This window comes from Mauremys reevesii, linkage group 1 (genome assembly GCF_016161935.1).
Source record: "Mauremys reevesii isolate NIE-2019 linkage group 1, ASM1616193v1, whole genome shotgun sequence".
Taxonomy (NCBI): Eukaryota; Metazoa; Chordata; order Testudines; family Geoemydidae; genus Mauremys; species Mauremys reevesii.
This window is the reverse complement of record NC_052623.1, coordinates 21,011,729-21,026,626: the sequence shown is the minus strand read 5'-3', so window position 1 is coordinate 21,026,626 and position 14,898 is coordinate 21,011,729. Positions and strand designations below refer to the sequence as shown.

The window sequence follows — 14,898 nt, the reverse complement described above, 5'->3', positions numbered from 1 at the left end:
CTGTACCTAATTTCCATATTAAAACCTTATCTGCATTTTTCCTGAGGGGCAGGACAACAAGTGAAATCCAAGTTCAGATATGGTTTCTGCAATTATTTTTTTTTTTTTAAACAGAGGTAGTGTGGTGGAGGTGGTGGTGGTGTGTGTTTGTGTGTTAAACAAGATTGGGCTTGATCCAACTCCTATCCAAGTCAAAGGAAAGAATCCTAATAGGAACTGGATCATAGCTTTCATACAGAAACTTGGTGCTAGCTAGTGGGGAGCTAGCTACATTGGGGAGCAGGAGAGGAAGGATGGTCCCCCGATTAGGGCACTAGTCTTTGGACTTGGGAGACCTGCATTCCATTCCCTGCTCTGCATCGCTCTCCATATTTGATTATGGCCAAGTCTCTCTGTACCTCGGTTGCCTATCTGTAAAATGGGGATAATCGCACTGAAGATGTTATGAGGATAAATACATTAAGAAAAAAAGTGTGGTGCTCGTTACCATAGTGCTCATATTCAAGGGTTATTGGGGCCATAGAATATCCTAAAATAGGGAAGGGAACAAAATTTGATTACCTGGTACTTGACAGTAACGCCCACAAAATCTGTGAAGAGGCCACTCTGCAGATCTTCCAACCACAGATGAATTCTGGGTTTTGGCAGAGAGTCTGTATGCTTGTGAGTATGTTCCTGTTGATTCTGCAGTGATACCTAAAAATCCACAAAATGCAGGATTGTATCACGAGCTGGTTGGGAGGGGAACGATATTGGTGGTAAGAATATGGATGCAAGATGACGCTATTCTTGTATCTTACATTGTGTGTGCACGTCCATCTGGAAGCCATTTTCAAAGGGGGTCAGAATCTGGCCCTTAATTTTAAGTATTGTGGATCAAAGAGGCTAAATTCTGCTACACAGCTGATCAGGAGCATTCAAAGATCTAGGTCTGTGTGGACTGTAAGAAATAGAAGTGTCAGATATCACAGCAATGGGCTACTCTGCAGATTTCTCAGAAGCCAAGTTGCTAAGCTGACTCCTGGAAGTGAACACACGGGGTTGAACATCCCACTCTTGGCCAGTACAGAAGAGAGTTCTGTTTTGAAACAGTGAGGGCACTGCTTTCAGTGCGCCTTTCTTGTTAAACTCTAAACTAGAACCACTAGAGATGATATGAGGCTGTCACAGGCACTAAGTTTTCAGAGGTTGCCTTTTAATTCAGTTCAGGAGCTAGGCACCATTGAAGATACTGAAACATAGTATTACATAGATCCTGAAACACTGGTCCAGTGGATAGGGTGTCAGTCTGGGATTCAGGAAACCTCCCTTCTGTTCCTGGCTCTGCCACCAACCTGGTGTGTGACCTTGGGAAAAGTAACCTTTCCCCCTCCTTAGTGTTGCCTTTTTAGATTGCAAGCTCTTTGGAGCAGGGACTATCTCTTACTAAGTGTTTTGTTCAGTATCTAGCCCAGTGGGGCCCCAATCTCAGTTGGGGCTTCTAGGTGCTTCTGTAATACAAAGAATAATAGTTTTTGGTGTATATATCTCATATCTTTCTGTGACAATGACCAACTATTGGATTAAGTATCAGAGGGATAGCCGTGTTAGTCTGGATCTGTAAAAGCAGCAAAGAGTCTTGTGGCACCTTATAGTCTGTTAGTCCTATAAGGTGCCACAAGACTCTTTGCAACTATTGGATTATGTCCCCAGATCTCTGAATAAATAAAATATCACTGTATATTTCTCATTCAGCCTATTTCTTCAAATATAAATTACTTATGGAAAAATAATCCTGCCTTCACGTGAGTTCCTTAATCCAGTGTTTATGTAGAAAATGCAATTTACCAACCTTTCTTGCAAGATAGTGTGTCTTAAGTAGACTGCTGTGATATCAGATCTGAAGCGTGGGTAGTAACACTTGCACCATGGCTGTTCTAGAGTTTTCTAATTTCTGAGTTGTGTGTTCTATTTCTCTTAATAATTTTAATCTGGTAGGAGTTATCTGTGTGGTGGCATCAAGGGTGAATCGAGGTATTGATGAGGTGCCATGCGCACTTTTCAACTCTGGATTCACCCTCTCTTCTTCACTTAGTGTTTCTGTTTTAACAGGAATTGTTCTAGGTTTTGATGAAGGTTTTTCCAAAACTTGGTTCTCATCATAAGGTGGTGGTTGCGGTGCGGTAGCCCCTGCCCATGGGCGATTGGATGGTGGGTCATTCCACATGTCCCCAGTGCAGCATCCATTCCAATTACTCCATGTTCCATCTTTTAATTTGGCTAGAGCCACCTGTTTCCATTTCTGTCCCCATCCTTCAGGCACTATAAAAGCACTTGAAGTCTGTTGTTGGGTAGCAGGGGATGGCACCTCTTTCTTTTGCAGGCTTTCCACAGCTGTTTCCAATTTTTTATTCTCCTGCTTTATCTGTTTGAGCATTTGATGTGTCTGGACTGCCTGCTGCCCTGCTAAAAGAGCTTGGGCTTTCCAGTGCTCGACAGCCTGGATGCTTCTTCCAAAGCATGGGTTACCTCTTCTACTTCCCTGTTTTTTCCCATGACTTGCTTGGCCAGTATTGTGGCATGTTGTTTAAGCCATTTTGCTGCCATGGCCATTAATTACAATATTCTACTTTTTTTTTTTACTTTTGTTATTGTTTTTCGAAACTTCAGTTTCTGCCATTACTTTACATATTCCAGTCCATGTTTCCCCACGTTCTTTTTTAAATTCATATGGGCTCCCCTTGTTGGCAATCCAGCAGGTCCAAATTTCATCAAACTCTGTGGGGATTTACAGGGAGGGGATAAGGGAGTTCCCTAGCTCGTGGTTTTCTGTCATGTTAGATTGCGATTCCTACAGAGGACGGCTTGCTTACTTACCAGATCAGCGGTCGTGGGTCACAAATGTGATTAGATGTTTGGGTGTGCGTGTGTGTGTGTTCTCCCTGTGTGCTGTCCCAGCTCTGCACAGACAGTTGGCACAGCAGACCTCGAGTGAACTGCCCAATGACCACAAGATCCATTAAGGTATGAAGGCATCAGGCCAGGTTTATTGTCAACGAAGCACAATACTAGTATTCCGCAGACTTTATTGGACAACTAATACAACAATAGACTAGCTCAGTGAATGGTGGGACTTTTCATTCATTCCTAGGCTAGACAAAGACACTTCCTCTGAGATACATTCTTATACCCTGATACAAACAGGTTACATACTGCCCCTCTGACAAAGTTAGTTACTGCTCCCTGACATGGCTAGTTATTACCCATCACCTTGTTCATGTTGCTTCAGTCAAAACATCTCTATTATGTACTGTCATCCAGACCTTTCTTTTAGGAGGGGTCAGTGTGTTTCTCTTATCCTTGGGGAATGTTTTTATACCATCCTTGATATCGGGATGTTCTGGAACCACTTGATATCAGGATGTGTTTGTGTGAGTGCTCTGTGCATAGCACTTCTTAGGAATGTGTATTTCTGCAATATCAGCCCTGTTCTTGCCAGATTCTGTGAGCGGGTCCTGCCTCTTACTCACAGTTTGTCTTTGCTTTATATCAGTAAAGCTTTGACCACTACTTCAGCCCAGGCCTCAGGCTTCATACCAGGCCTTTGATACAAGGGCTCATGTCTCAGGCTCTCATCCTACTACAACCTGATTCTGTCTGCTTAAACCAGCTCTTTCCTCCTTAGCGCCAATCTCTGATTCCAAGCCTACCATCAAGAGTCCTCCTAATAATAAAACTAACCAACACTAAACAGTAGGTTCTGATGACATGGTCTGTGTTGTCTGTAGAAAGAATTGAGATATAGCAATAAAGCTTAGTAGTTTAGTTTCTTTTTAGAAAAGAGGAATTGATCATATGCTACGCACTTGATGAAGGGGAAAGGAAGAATGGAAGTCTTCTTTAGAGAGCTACCTTTAGTCCTCCAACCAAACTGTGCAACTAACAACTCATCTTGTTACCTTTACTCACCTACGGTTAGAGCTCTCTCTGGCCAATCCTCTGTTTTGCTACATACTCTCTTCCTTCAAGTCCCTTCTTAAAAATATACCACTTCCATGCAGTCTGCAAACCTGTGTATGCACATACACACAATAATCTTTGAACCTCCATGATGAGTGTATATTACCAATAGATGCGACTGCTGTCCACACTTCTCCTTGAGCCTGTAATCATCGTTTGACATGTTTTGTCTGTCTTAACTTAGACAAGCGCTAACAGTGAGCATGTCTCCCTCCAGAGGCTGGCCCGAGAGACTACAAAAGCCTACCCCGTTACGACTAACAGCATTACACCAGGTTGAATTTCCTGGGTTTGCTCCTCAGTGGTGACAGTGGTATCTATGTAGCCATTGTTTGCTATACTATATAAATAATAATTTAATGGGCTTGCATGGAATAAATTGATATTTCATGTTGGTGTCAGGTTTTTAATCGCATGCCCTAGAAAGACTTTTGTCTTTAATTTTCATCTTTTAAAATCCAATTTTTCTGAAATGTAACTGTGAAACTCAATGTTAGTGAAGTGAAGGGCTGGCAGAGTCTTTCTACTGTAAAGAGTTTAAAGAATGCAAGATATAAACATGACTGCTCTGGGATTATTCATGATTGCATTTTGATGAGTCAGTCTTTTTTCCTCTGCTGTCTGAAATAGTTAGATCTTGCCTAGTTTCAGGGTTAAACATGAGCGTATTAACTAATCTGTGAAAGTCTCTTTTGGCATTTGATAACTGTGCGATTTTGAGCAGAAATGCCTTTGCTTCATTTAAATCAGAACCTGTTTTGTCATTTCAGCAGTGCGCTCACATCCCTTCTTATGCTTCTGTTCCAAAATGAGTCCTATTTCAATCCCCAGAAGATCCACTGTCAAGTTTCCCCTTGGCTATTTTTTTTAAAGTTAATCATTGTGCCAAGGACCTTTTCTGATAGCTAGAGATTCCGTGTTGAATATTACATATTGTTGCCTAGACACCGCATTGATGACTTAACTGGCTGTGACCTTGTTTGCAAAAGAAGGGCTGATCCTGAAATGTGTAGAGCACCTGCTACTCCAGATGAAGGTGCACCCGAGGATCAGGCTCTCGGATCCCAATCCTGTGCTCATTGAAATCAGTGATTGCCATGGGCGAACGATCACCCTCTAAGGGGATACTCCATTCAAATGCATTTCATACGAGTCAAAACATCAGCTGCCTGTCACTAGACTCCTCACAGGAGGAGGGTTGGAGCAAGAGAGTGAATGTAGCTGCTGGCCCCTTGTTCAGAGGGATAGATCAGACTGTGCCCCAGCTATGTCCTCTCCTTCCTACGTTGCTTCCCATGGAACAAGCTGGTGGTGGCCATATTTATTCTTCTGTGGCTGCTTTGGGCCTGCCCATAAGAGATGAATATCTGCATGCCAGTAATGTGTGTGATATATTCCTTTATGAATGAAAGATTCATTCCATCCCTAGGGTTTCCTAATGAGAACTTCTGTTAAGGATCTTGATTAACATGCACTAACAGTTCTACTACCTGTACTAAAGCTCCATGAGTTGAATTTTCAGAAGTTCAGGGGGACTTGTGTTCCAAACTCAAGTGCTTTTGAAAATCTCACTGCAGATTGCTACTTGCCACGGGCAAGTGGGTTTTTCAAGCCCTGCTCCGGGAGAATCATGTATCGAAGTTGAATTCTTTTGTTCTGTATACTGTCAACAGAGTGCAGTCCTATATTTCCAGCCTATGTAATTTTTATTGTCAATTATGGAAAGCACTGTGTGAGCGCATCTCCTCTGGAACATACTGCAGCATCTCTGCTTTGCTAAATGGTGGCAGGCTTCTGCAAACAGCTACTACTGGAAACTTAAAGATGCAGTACATAGAAAGGAATAAGTTAAATGGTTAGTCATGGTTAGAGCTGGGCAAACGTTTTTGGATGAATAGTTTGTTCACCAAAAACTGCAGTTTTTGGTTGATTGAACTTGGGAATAGTTCTGTGTCAAACTGATCAAATAGTTTCTTCCGGGGGGGGGGGGGGAATGACCCCTCCCCCCAAAAAAAGGTTGGAATGAAACATTTTGACCTTTCATTTCAAAATGACATTTGTTTTAAAATTTAGCGCGATTTTATTTAAAAAAATGAGGCCCAAAATACCTAAAAACATAGAGGGGAAGGGAGGGGAGGGAAGGAGGAATTGTTTTGGGTCAAACAATGTCTAGTTCAGCCACCAAACTAAAAAATAAATTATTCAATCAGCTCTAGTTACGATTAGTCCTGGAATAAATCAGAACCAGCTGATGTGACATGAAATGCAACAGTCCTTTTTCTACACAGAATGCAAGTCATGTTTGAACATCTTGTTAGTCATCTGTTCTAATGCAATATTTTCCAATGTGGGGAAGCAGGTTTTACATCAGTTGAGTATTACCTCACCCTCAACCCCCCTTCCTGAAGATCTACAAAACTAGACTGGTTAAAGAAGCAAATTTATTTTCTGGGAAACAGTCCCCCCAGAAGGATAGATATAGGGTATAGATGTTCTAGTAGACAAATTTCCATCTCCTGTGCTGTTCTTTGATCCTTCCTTCCCAGCTGTCAGCTATTAAAAAGAGGAATCTAAGAATCTTTAAAGAGACGCTGGGGATTGTTGAATAGTTATTGATGACATGCTGCAGTTCTCCTGATGCTGGACACAGACACTGCTGCTTGACTGTTGAATAGGTTTGCTGCATGATATTCTACTGGCTTGTTTCATGATAACACCTTTACAAAATCAGAAATGGCAACTCCCACGAATTTGGAAACTCCAGAATATTTTTTCAGCTGTTGAACTGAATAGCTGCAAAATAAACACACAGGAACTGCATTTCAGAAGCTATTAGCATGCCATCTTTCTTGTGCCAATAATAAAGGGACGCTGTCTGCTAGTTTTAGGCTCAGTTTCACGTTTGGGGGGTGGGTGGGATGGGAAGTGTTACGTAACTGAATCGGACAAATCCTGAGATGAATTTATTGGGCAAAATCCCTATTGCAAAGAACCTTTAAAATGGTGCACTGTTAACCGACCTGGCAGGAAATTATCTCCAGCTAAGGTGGGAGAGCTCTACTTCTCCACCTCAGTGAAGTATTAACTTCAAAGCCTGCTTGGAACTGTGTCAATGTCAATATGGAATGTTAGTCAACAGCAGTTAAGAAACACATCTAGCTGGTGTTAGGCACCAAAGCCCAAACTGTCTGTATTCTCTTCCTCCTCCAAGGCTGGGCTCTTTGCTCATTTGTTCTTCAAAGTGGAACTCTCTCCGCTGTCACATCATCTCTGCGGGAAGGGAGAAGATTTTCTCCTCCTCCTCCTCTTGGGTAGCAGTTGTGATGAACACTCAGTGTAGAGCAGTGGTCCCCAACGTGGTGCCCGCGGGTGCCATGGCGCCTGCGCGGGCATCTTAATGCGCCCGCATCCTGGACCCCGGGAGAGCACCCCCTGAAATGCCGCCGAATTTCAGCGGCATTTCGGCGGGGATGCCTCTCGATGACTAAGCTTGTCGCTGTCAAGTGATGTAATCGAGAGGGATCGCCCCCAAATTTCGGCGGGGACTCCTCTCGATGACGTTGCTTGTCGACGGCAAACGGCGTCATCGAGAGGCGTCGCCGCTGAAATGCTGCCAAAATTCGGCAGCATTTCGGCGGGTGCTCCACCGCCACAGTGGTCCTTCTTCTGGCGCCCACCAGCCAAAAAGGTTGGGGACCACTGGTGTAGAGAGAGATGGTCCCTGTGTTCAAACACTTCCTATTACAGTAGCGGGCTAGAGGACCCAGCTTGTGCTAGAGGCTGTACAAACACCTAGACAGTCTCTGCCCCAAATAGCTTGCAATCTAACTAGACCAGACAGACAGAGGGTAGGAGGGGAAATTTGACTGAGATATCACTGCAGGTCAATGGTAGAACTGGGAATAGAACCCAGGGCCTGGCGTTCACCTAAAAATTAGCTCGACCTAGCTGCATTGACAGTGGATCTTCTGGGGACTGAAATATGACTCATTTTGGAACAGAAGCATAAGAGGGGATGTGAGCGCACTGTTGAAATGAAAATGTTCTTGCCCAGTGTGATGTAATTACATTGCCCAGTGGCAGCTAGGCCAACACAGGAGTTCTTCTGATGACCTAGCTACCGTCTCTTGGAGAGATTGATTTACTACATTGACTGGGGGGAGAACCTCCATCCATGTAGGAAGTGTCTATGCTACAGTGCTCTGTCCTGACACAGTAAATTTCGTCTTTGTAGACTGGTTCCTGTGCAGTGCCATGTGGCTACAATACCAACCTGGAAAAGTTGGTGATTGTATTTGAAGAACCATATGCAGTGTTTCTGTTTGCCCAGAACCAGTTACTCTATCCAAAAGCAGTTCTTCTCCAGTGGTAGTTCTGATTGAGGGCCTCATGGTAAGAACACAATTGTCCGCATTCATCAAACAACCATGTGCTTCCTAGTTAAACAGTGGAGTTTGCATATTGTCACATTTCCAGTGACTGAAACTGTGTCAATCCAGTGTGATAGATGGGCTTGTAGTTTTTTTATGAGAGCATGGTTTTGAGGGTAAATATAGCCTGCACAGATGTTAGAAACTAAGGATGCTTCTCAGGGGATTTAAACAGGAGGTGAATGTTGCTGGTTACTGTGCCATGACCCTTTTTTATTTCAACTGTTTATATGGAAATTGCTTTTCCCCTCTTCTCTTAACACCATCTGTTATCCCAGAGACTTCGACTATATTAGGGTGTACTTTTGAGGGGGAGGGGAAAACAGCTCCCTGGAGCTTCTAGAGAAGCATAAAGAATCTGGAATCTGATTTTATCCACCACAAAAAAACTTGGTCTTGTTCGATTGATCACTTTTATTCATATAAATTGGCTGTTGCCATTAGGAGATGAAAACCCAAGATATGAATAAACATCATCTCCTCTCGAGGACCTCATTAAATCTTCCTTCAGTGTGCATTATAACGTAGTATGTGGTGTTGGCATGATGACGGACATGTAGCAAATGAATAATTTTGCAAATATCTGTCCTTTTGAGGCTTTTTTTTTTTTTAGTCGAGTGCCCAAACATGGATAGCTATTTGGTGAATTATGCCCAAACTGCACATCCCTATCATTTGATTTAACAAGTGAACAAGAGTTTACATTGTATACTGTGCATTTTTGTTCTGTGTATTTTCAGATAGGTCTGAGCATGTGTGTTCTAATAACAATAGAAACTTTCATTGTCCCTCTGGGAGTGCGATAGGAGCTAAACAAACCCAGAAAACAAGTAGCTAGCAGGCTGTGTACTCAGCTACGCTGATCTATCCCTTTGCTTTTCTGGTGAATCCCATCCCTGCTCGCTGGTCTTCTCTATTTAGGCCTCAGTAGAGCAAAAAACTTAAGTGCATGCTTAAGTACTGTTGGAATCGGACTCTCTCACTGCCAGTGGACATTAAGCATGCCCTGAAGTGTTTTGCTGACTCAGGGCCTCAGATTTTAAGCAGCTCTTCATCCTTGATTGTTGAAAAGGCACCTAGTGCGCGTTTGGCACTTTGTAAATAATACTCCAGCTTTTGAGTTGGGGCCAACTATCAATCTTGAGGCTGCACCAAGGCCACGTAAGTGTCCCGCCACTTGCTGATCACTGTCTCTGATATCCTGTTCATAAATGCTGCAGTCATTTATGGTTAATGTTGCATTATATTGCAAAATGTTTAAGATATTTATATAATGTCTGTCTTCCTTTTATTTTTTTTTGTTCTTATGTCTTCTGTCATCTTCCATGTGTCTAGACTCTCCCTCAATCTCTCTGCTTCCTTATCACCTTAAAAAGCGACAGAGTCCTGTGGCACCTTATAGACTAACAGACATATTGGAACATAAGCTTTCGTGGGTGAATAAAGTGGGTATTCACCCACGAAAGCTTATGTTCCAATACGTCTGTTAGTCTATAAGGTGCCATAGGACTCTGTTGCTTTTTACAGATTCAGACTAACCTGGCTACCCCTCTGATACTTATCACCTTAAACATTCCTTCATTTTTTCTTCTAACTAGAGATCAGTCTTTATGCAAAAGTTCAACCTCCCCAAAACCAGGGGTGCTGGAGCAATTTTTATAGTGGGGGCGATGAGAGCTATAGAACCAAACTGCTGTATATAATGGAATCCACTTTGAGCCGGGGGTGCGGCTAGGGTTGCCAACCCTCTAGGATTGTCCTGGAGTCTCCAGGAATTAAAGGTTAACCTTGAATTAAAGATTGTCATGTGGTGAAACCTCCAGGAGTAGGTCCAACCAAAATTAGCAACTCTAGGTGCGGCAGCACCCCCAGCACCTCTTGTTCCAGCACCTATGCCCAAAACTCAATGTTGTTGCGAACTTGGGTTTTGAACTTGGTCCTTTCCCTTCCCTAACCCAACATTTAATCCTTCCCTTCTGTCCAGCCCTTCTCCATTGCTTCAGTCCACTTGTAATGTCCAGGCAAGTGGGTTTGTCTGTGTATCATCATACTCTACTACAGTGGTCCCCAAACTTTTTACCTTGCACCCTACCTTATCCCTGTCTGCACCCCATCCCTGGAGCAAGGCCGTGGCTGTGGAGAAAAGTGGGGAGACAGGAATTAAGTCCATTAATGGCTATTATAGACTCATAGACTTTAAGGTCAGAAGGGACCATTATGATCATCTAGTCTGACCTCCTGCACAATGCAGGCCACAGAATCTCACCCATCCACTTCTATAACAAACCCCTAACCTATGTCTGAGTTATTGAAGTCCTCAAATTGTGGTTTGAAGACCTCAAGCTGCAGAGAATCCTCCAGAAAGTGACCCGTGCCCCATGCTGCAGAGGAAGACGAAAAACCTCCAGGGCCTCTGCCAATCTGTCCTGGAGGAAAATTCCTTCTCGACCCCAAATATGGCGAGCATATTAGCCAGGATGGGTAAGGAATGGTGTCCCTAGCCTCTGTTTGTCAGAGGGTAGTGATGGACGGCAGGAGAGAGATCACTTGATCACTACCTGTTAAGTCAAGGTTAATCTTGAATTAAAGAACATAAGAATGGCCGTACTGGGTAGTTTGTTTATCCATGGTGGTAACCTACAAAGGGATATGGGGTTAGATCCACAATTGATGGAGCATAGCTCCACTGAAATCGGTGAGGGTCTGGCACATGATATCTAATGCTAGTGACAGCTAAAGATGATCTGTGTGTAGTTGAAATCATAACAGTCTGAGGTTTTTGAGTCTGATTCTGGTTTATTACCATGAACTCTATATAGAAAACCTGCACAGTCTGCTTAGCAAATAGGAAAAAAGATTAAAAAGTGGGGATGAGATGAACTGGCTGAAATATGGTAAATGTGTAGTAGGGGAAATATAAAGTGGGCGAGATGAGGACAGAAGTTGTTTAATATTTAAGGTCCATGAGATGGCTCTTTTCTATTAATAATTCAGCTAATCAATTGGTAACTGAAAGAAACTAAGAAATAATCTCCCTTCCCTTGTAAAATTTTTCTATCCCTCATCCCATTTGAAAGAACAGTGTGCATGAAGGTAGAAAGAATCCATTTTACAAAAGAAAATGCAGTTCTCTTCAGTTCACCATAAAAAAGTAGATTTTTTTTTTGGGTTAACAACTAAAAGCTACAAGGAAATTAGCTCTTGTGGCATAATTCTTAGTAGGTAATCCACACTAATTAAATCAGACAAATAATCCTATTATAAAATTCATCTAGTTGTATTTTTTTAAAATCATTGCCATTTGGGTTCTTGACATTAGTATAATTGTCTTTTACATTAGAAATACTAAGGTTGTAATTTATCCCATTTACCCCTGCAGCACTCTGGCATTAATGATCTGAACTGGAGTAACACCACGCTTAAATGACATACAGACCATGTCTAGATTAGAAAAATTGTCTGGTTTAAAAACTGTTTAGTTAAAACATTTCTAAACGTGACCAATTTTCCTAGTTTAGACACGGCCTTGCAGGTTAAAGTAAATTGAAAGGTATATAGATCCCCTTGTTTTATTTCTCTGGCCTGACTGGTCTTTTTAAAGGGTTTAGAAATGTGGGCAGCAAAGAGCAAAATTAGATTGTTTAAAAAGAGGCAGCTAACAAATCTGGAGGAAAGTAATCCAAAACATAGATACTGGGAAGGAGAAGACTGGGGAAGCAGTGGGCCTGTGGACATTATTTAGAGTCAGACCTAGATTAGTTTATAGGCTGAGTTTGGAGATTGGATTAGAGGTTGAAACAGACAGATGATTTTAGTTGGGATGGCTCTAAAATTTAGCAACAGGTTCTGATGAGACTTCATACCAAAATGGTGACATTTGGGAGCCAACAATCTTGGGCTGAAATCTCCTCATGGTTCAGCCTCATTTGAATCAGAGCTAGAAGCAGTTTGGGATCAGACCAGGAACCAAAATCATAGGGGTAGGTTCTGGTAGCCAAACCCTACTGCAAGGTTAAGTGGTGTAGGGGTCTGGTGTTGGCCCAGCTCTAAAATGCTGAAAGGGGACCTAGCAACGATACACAGCAAATTTATGGTCTGCTATTGGAAACATGGGAGAGTGGCCAATACAGTTCTGTTGAGACTGTGTTTTGAATATTGCATTAAGTTCTGGGCTCCATAACACCAAACCATATTGGACATTGGAGAGAGTTCAGGGAGAAGCAACAGAAATGACTAGGGGAGCTATAAGGATTCTTATAAGAAAAGAATTAAGAGCCAAATATGCACAGCGTGGTTAATGGGAGGATATGATGACCACTGCAAATATCTGAAGTATGAAAATACCAAGATAAAGAAGAATTTGGCATGGAAAAATCTCAGGAGAACATATTGTGGGGAACAATCCTACACTGGCAGTGAAATGGACTAGCTAACCTAGTAGGTTATGTTCCACTTCTGACTGTGCTTGGTCTGTGGATCACCTCCGCTAAGAACTCCCCCCCACGGCCTGATACGAGGGTTACTTTTAGATTTTTCTGTGGAAAATCTCTAGCAAGAGTAAGTAGCTCCTGCTCGAATCTTGCTCATTAAATTACATTTAGGCTATGGAAGGGCCCTTTCAGAAATGGAATGTCCCATTTATATTTGAGAAGGCATTATTGCTAGCTACACGACATATAACTTTACATTCTGAACTGGACAGGATGTATTAGACATCCTTGAATCTCTGTTTCTGGTCCTTCCCTCCAGAGCTCCATTGTGCAAGAATACAGATAACCTTGGGCAGAACATGCAGAAAGTTCTGTGTCGTGGATCTGCCTGCTGGATGGGATGTGTGCTAGTGCACATGCCTTTGTCACTCAAAGTAAGAGTAATCGGAGCTTCTCTCCACCTGTTACTGCCTAGATAGGTAATTGTATCCTCACAACGGGCAGCTCACCTGGCTTGGTGGGGAGTACTGTTGCAAAACAAAATGCTCTTACTTGTAAATTGTGTTAGAACCAACCCATTTCTGTTATTCAATGGGGAAACCAGTCCTGGTCACCACTTCCCAGATCAAACAGAGATTAGATGCAAGACCGGATGTTGGGACCTAATCCAGTGAGCACACTTTCCATAATTTAGTAACAACAACAACAAATATCCAGCCGTCCTATAGTGAAGGAACATTATTTTCTAAAGCATTCAGAAGTGATGGATATATAGACCCTATGTGGAAGGGAAAAACATACTTACTGGCTGTTTGTCCTTATAATCCAAACAGTACTGTGTCAGCCCTATTGTAATTTTGTGATGTGGACATTGTCCACTAGGAATTGGATTGATGCAACCAACCGTTCTGAGTGGATACTGGTGCAGGGCTTTGTGTAGAAGTCTGCAGTGCCCCTGCCTACATTGTGTTTAGCTGCAGCCAGTGCCATCACTTTCATATAATATAATAATATATAATATAATATAATATAATATAATATAATATAATATAATATATAATATATCTATATATTTCATATAATATAAATAACAGAGCTGTTGCCTGTTACATTAATCAGGAAGGAATACATTAAACAAGAATATTGGAGTCAAAAGTTTCAGCCAGTTCATCTCATCCCCACTTTGCATATGAATCATGATAATGCTGTATTATCATAGATATTTTATTTATAAACATCTTTGTGAAGGGAGTGTGGTATAGTGGTTACTTGTATTGCAGATAGTTCTCATTGTGCTAGGTGCTGTACATACACAGAACAAAAAGATGATCCATGTCCCAAAGAGGTCACATCATAGGATTTCGGGGGGACACCAGGTTCTGTTTCTGGTTCCATTATTGACTTTGTGTTCTTTAACCACATACACATTGAGGCATAGCATCTGTAAAATGGGCATAACACTGTAATAAACGTGTATGTGCTTACCGCTCCCCTCCATTGGATGGCATCTGAAGGGCCCAACTATGTTTCATGGGGCTTACTGCTAACAGCTAATGAAGAATCTCCTTTTGCTTAAACGGTAGGGGTCTGTGTTTTTTGAAGCAGGAGGTTCCACTACAACCCTTCTGTGGGTCAACAGGTTTTATTATATTTAGCAACTCAAAAGAGATCTTTTTGGGGTTTAGGCATCTTAAAGTGCTTTGATATCCTTGGATGCATGACGCTGTATACGAAGTGTAAGTTATTGCAGCAGAATCTCACTAGTTACTAAAAGACCCAGTACACAGGAAGGTACTAGTCACATGCAAACGTCACAAATCAATCCTGCAATGTGGTGTGTTTGGGTAAATCCCAGTAAACTCCCATTGACTTTAATAGGGCTCCACCCACCTGCAGAATTGGGGTCTAAGTGAATAATACTGTACAAGATAATGCATCACCCAAATGTACTTAGTTGGCTTACTGTGACAATTGTAGTTTAGTTTTTAATTATTTATTGATTTGATTCTTAATGCACTAGTAAATGTTCTATACAGTAC

General features: G+C 42.1%; 1 protein-coding gene across 6 annotated transcripts in view; it reads left to right on the top strand.

Annotated features, from left to right (window-relative positions):
• PAK1 (p21 (RAC1) activated kinase 1) overlaps window positions 1–14,898 on the top strand; it is a 108,789-nt gene that overhangs the window by 28,856 nt on the left and 65,035 nt on the right. The window lies entirely within an intron of this gene.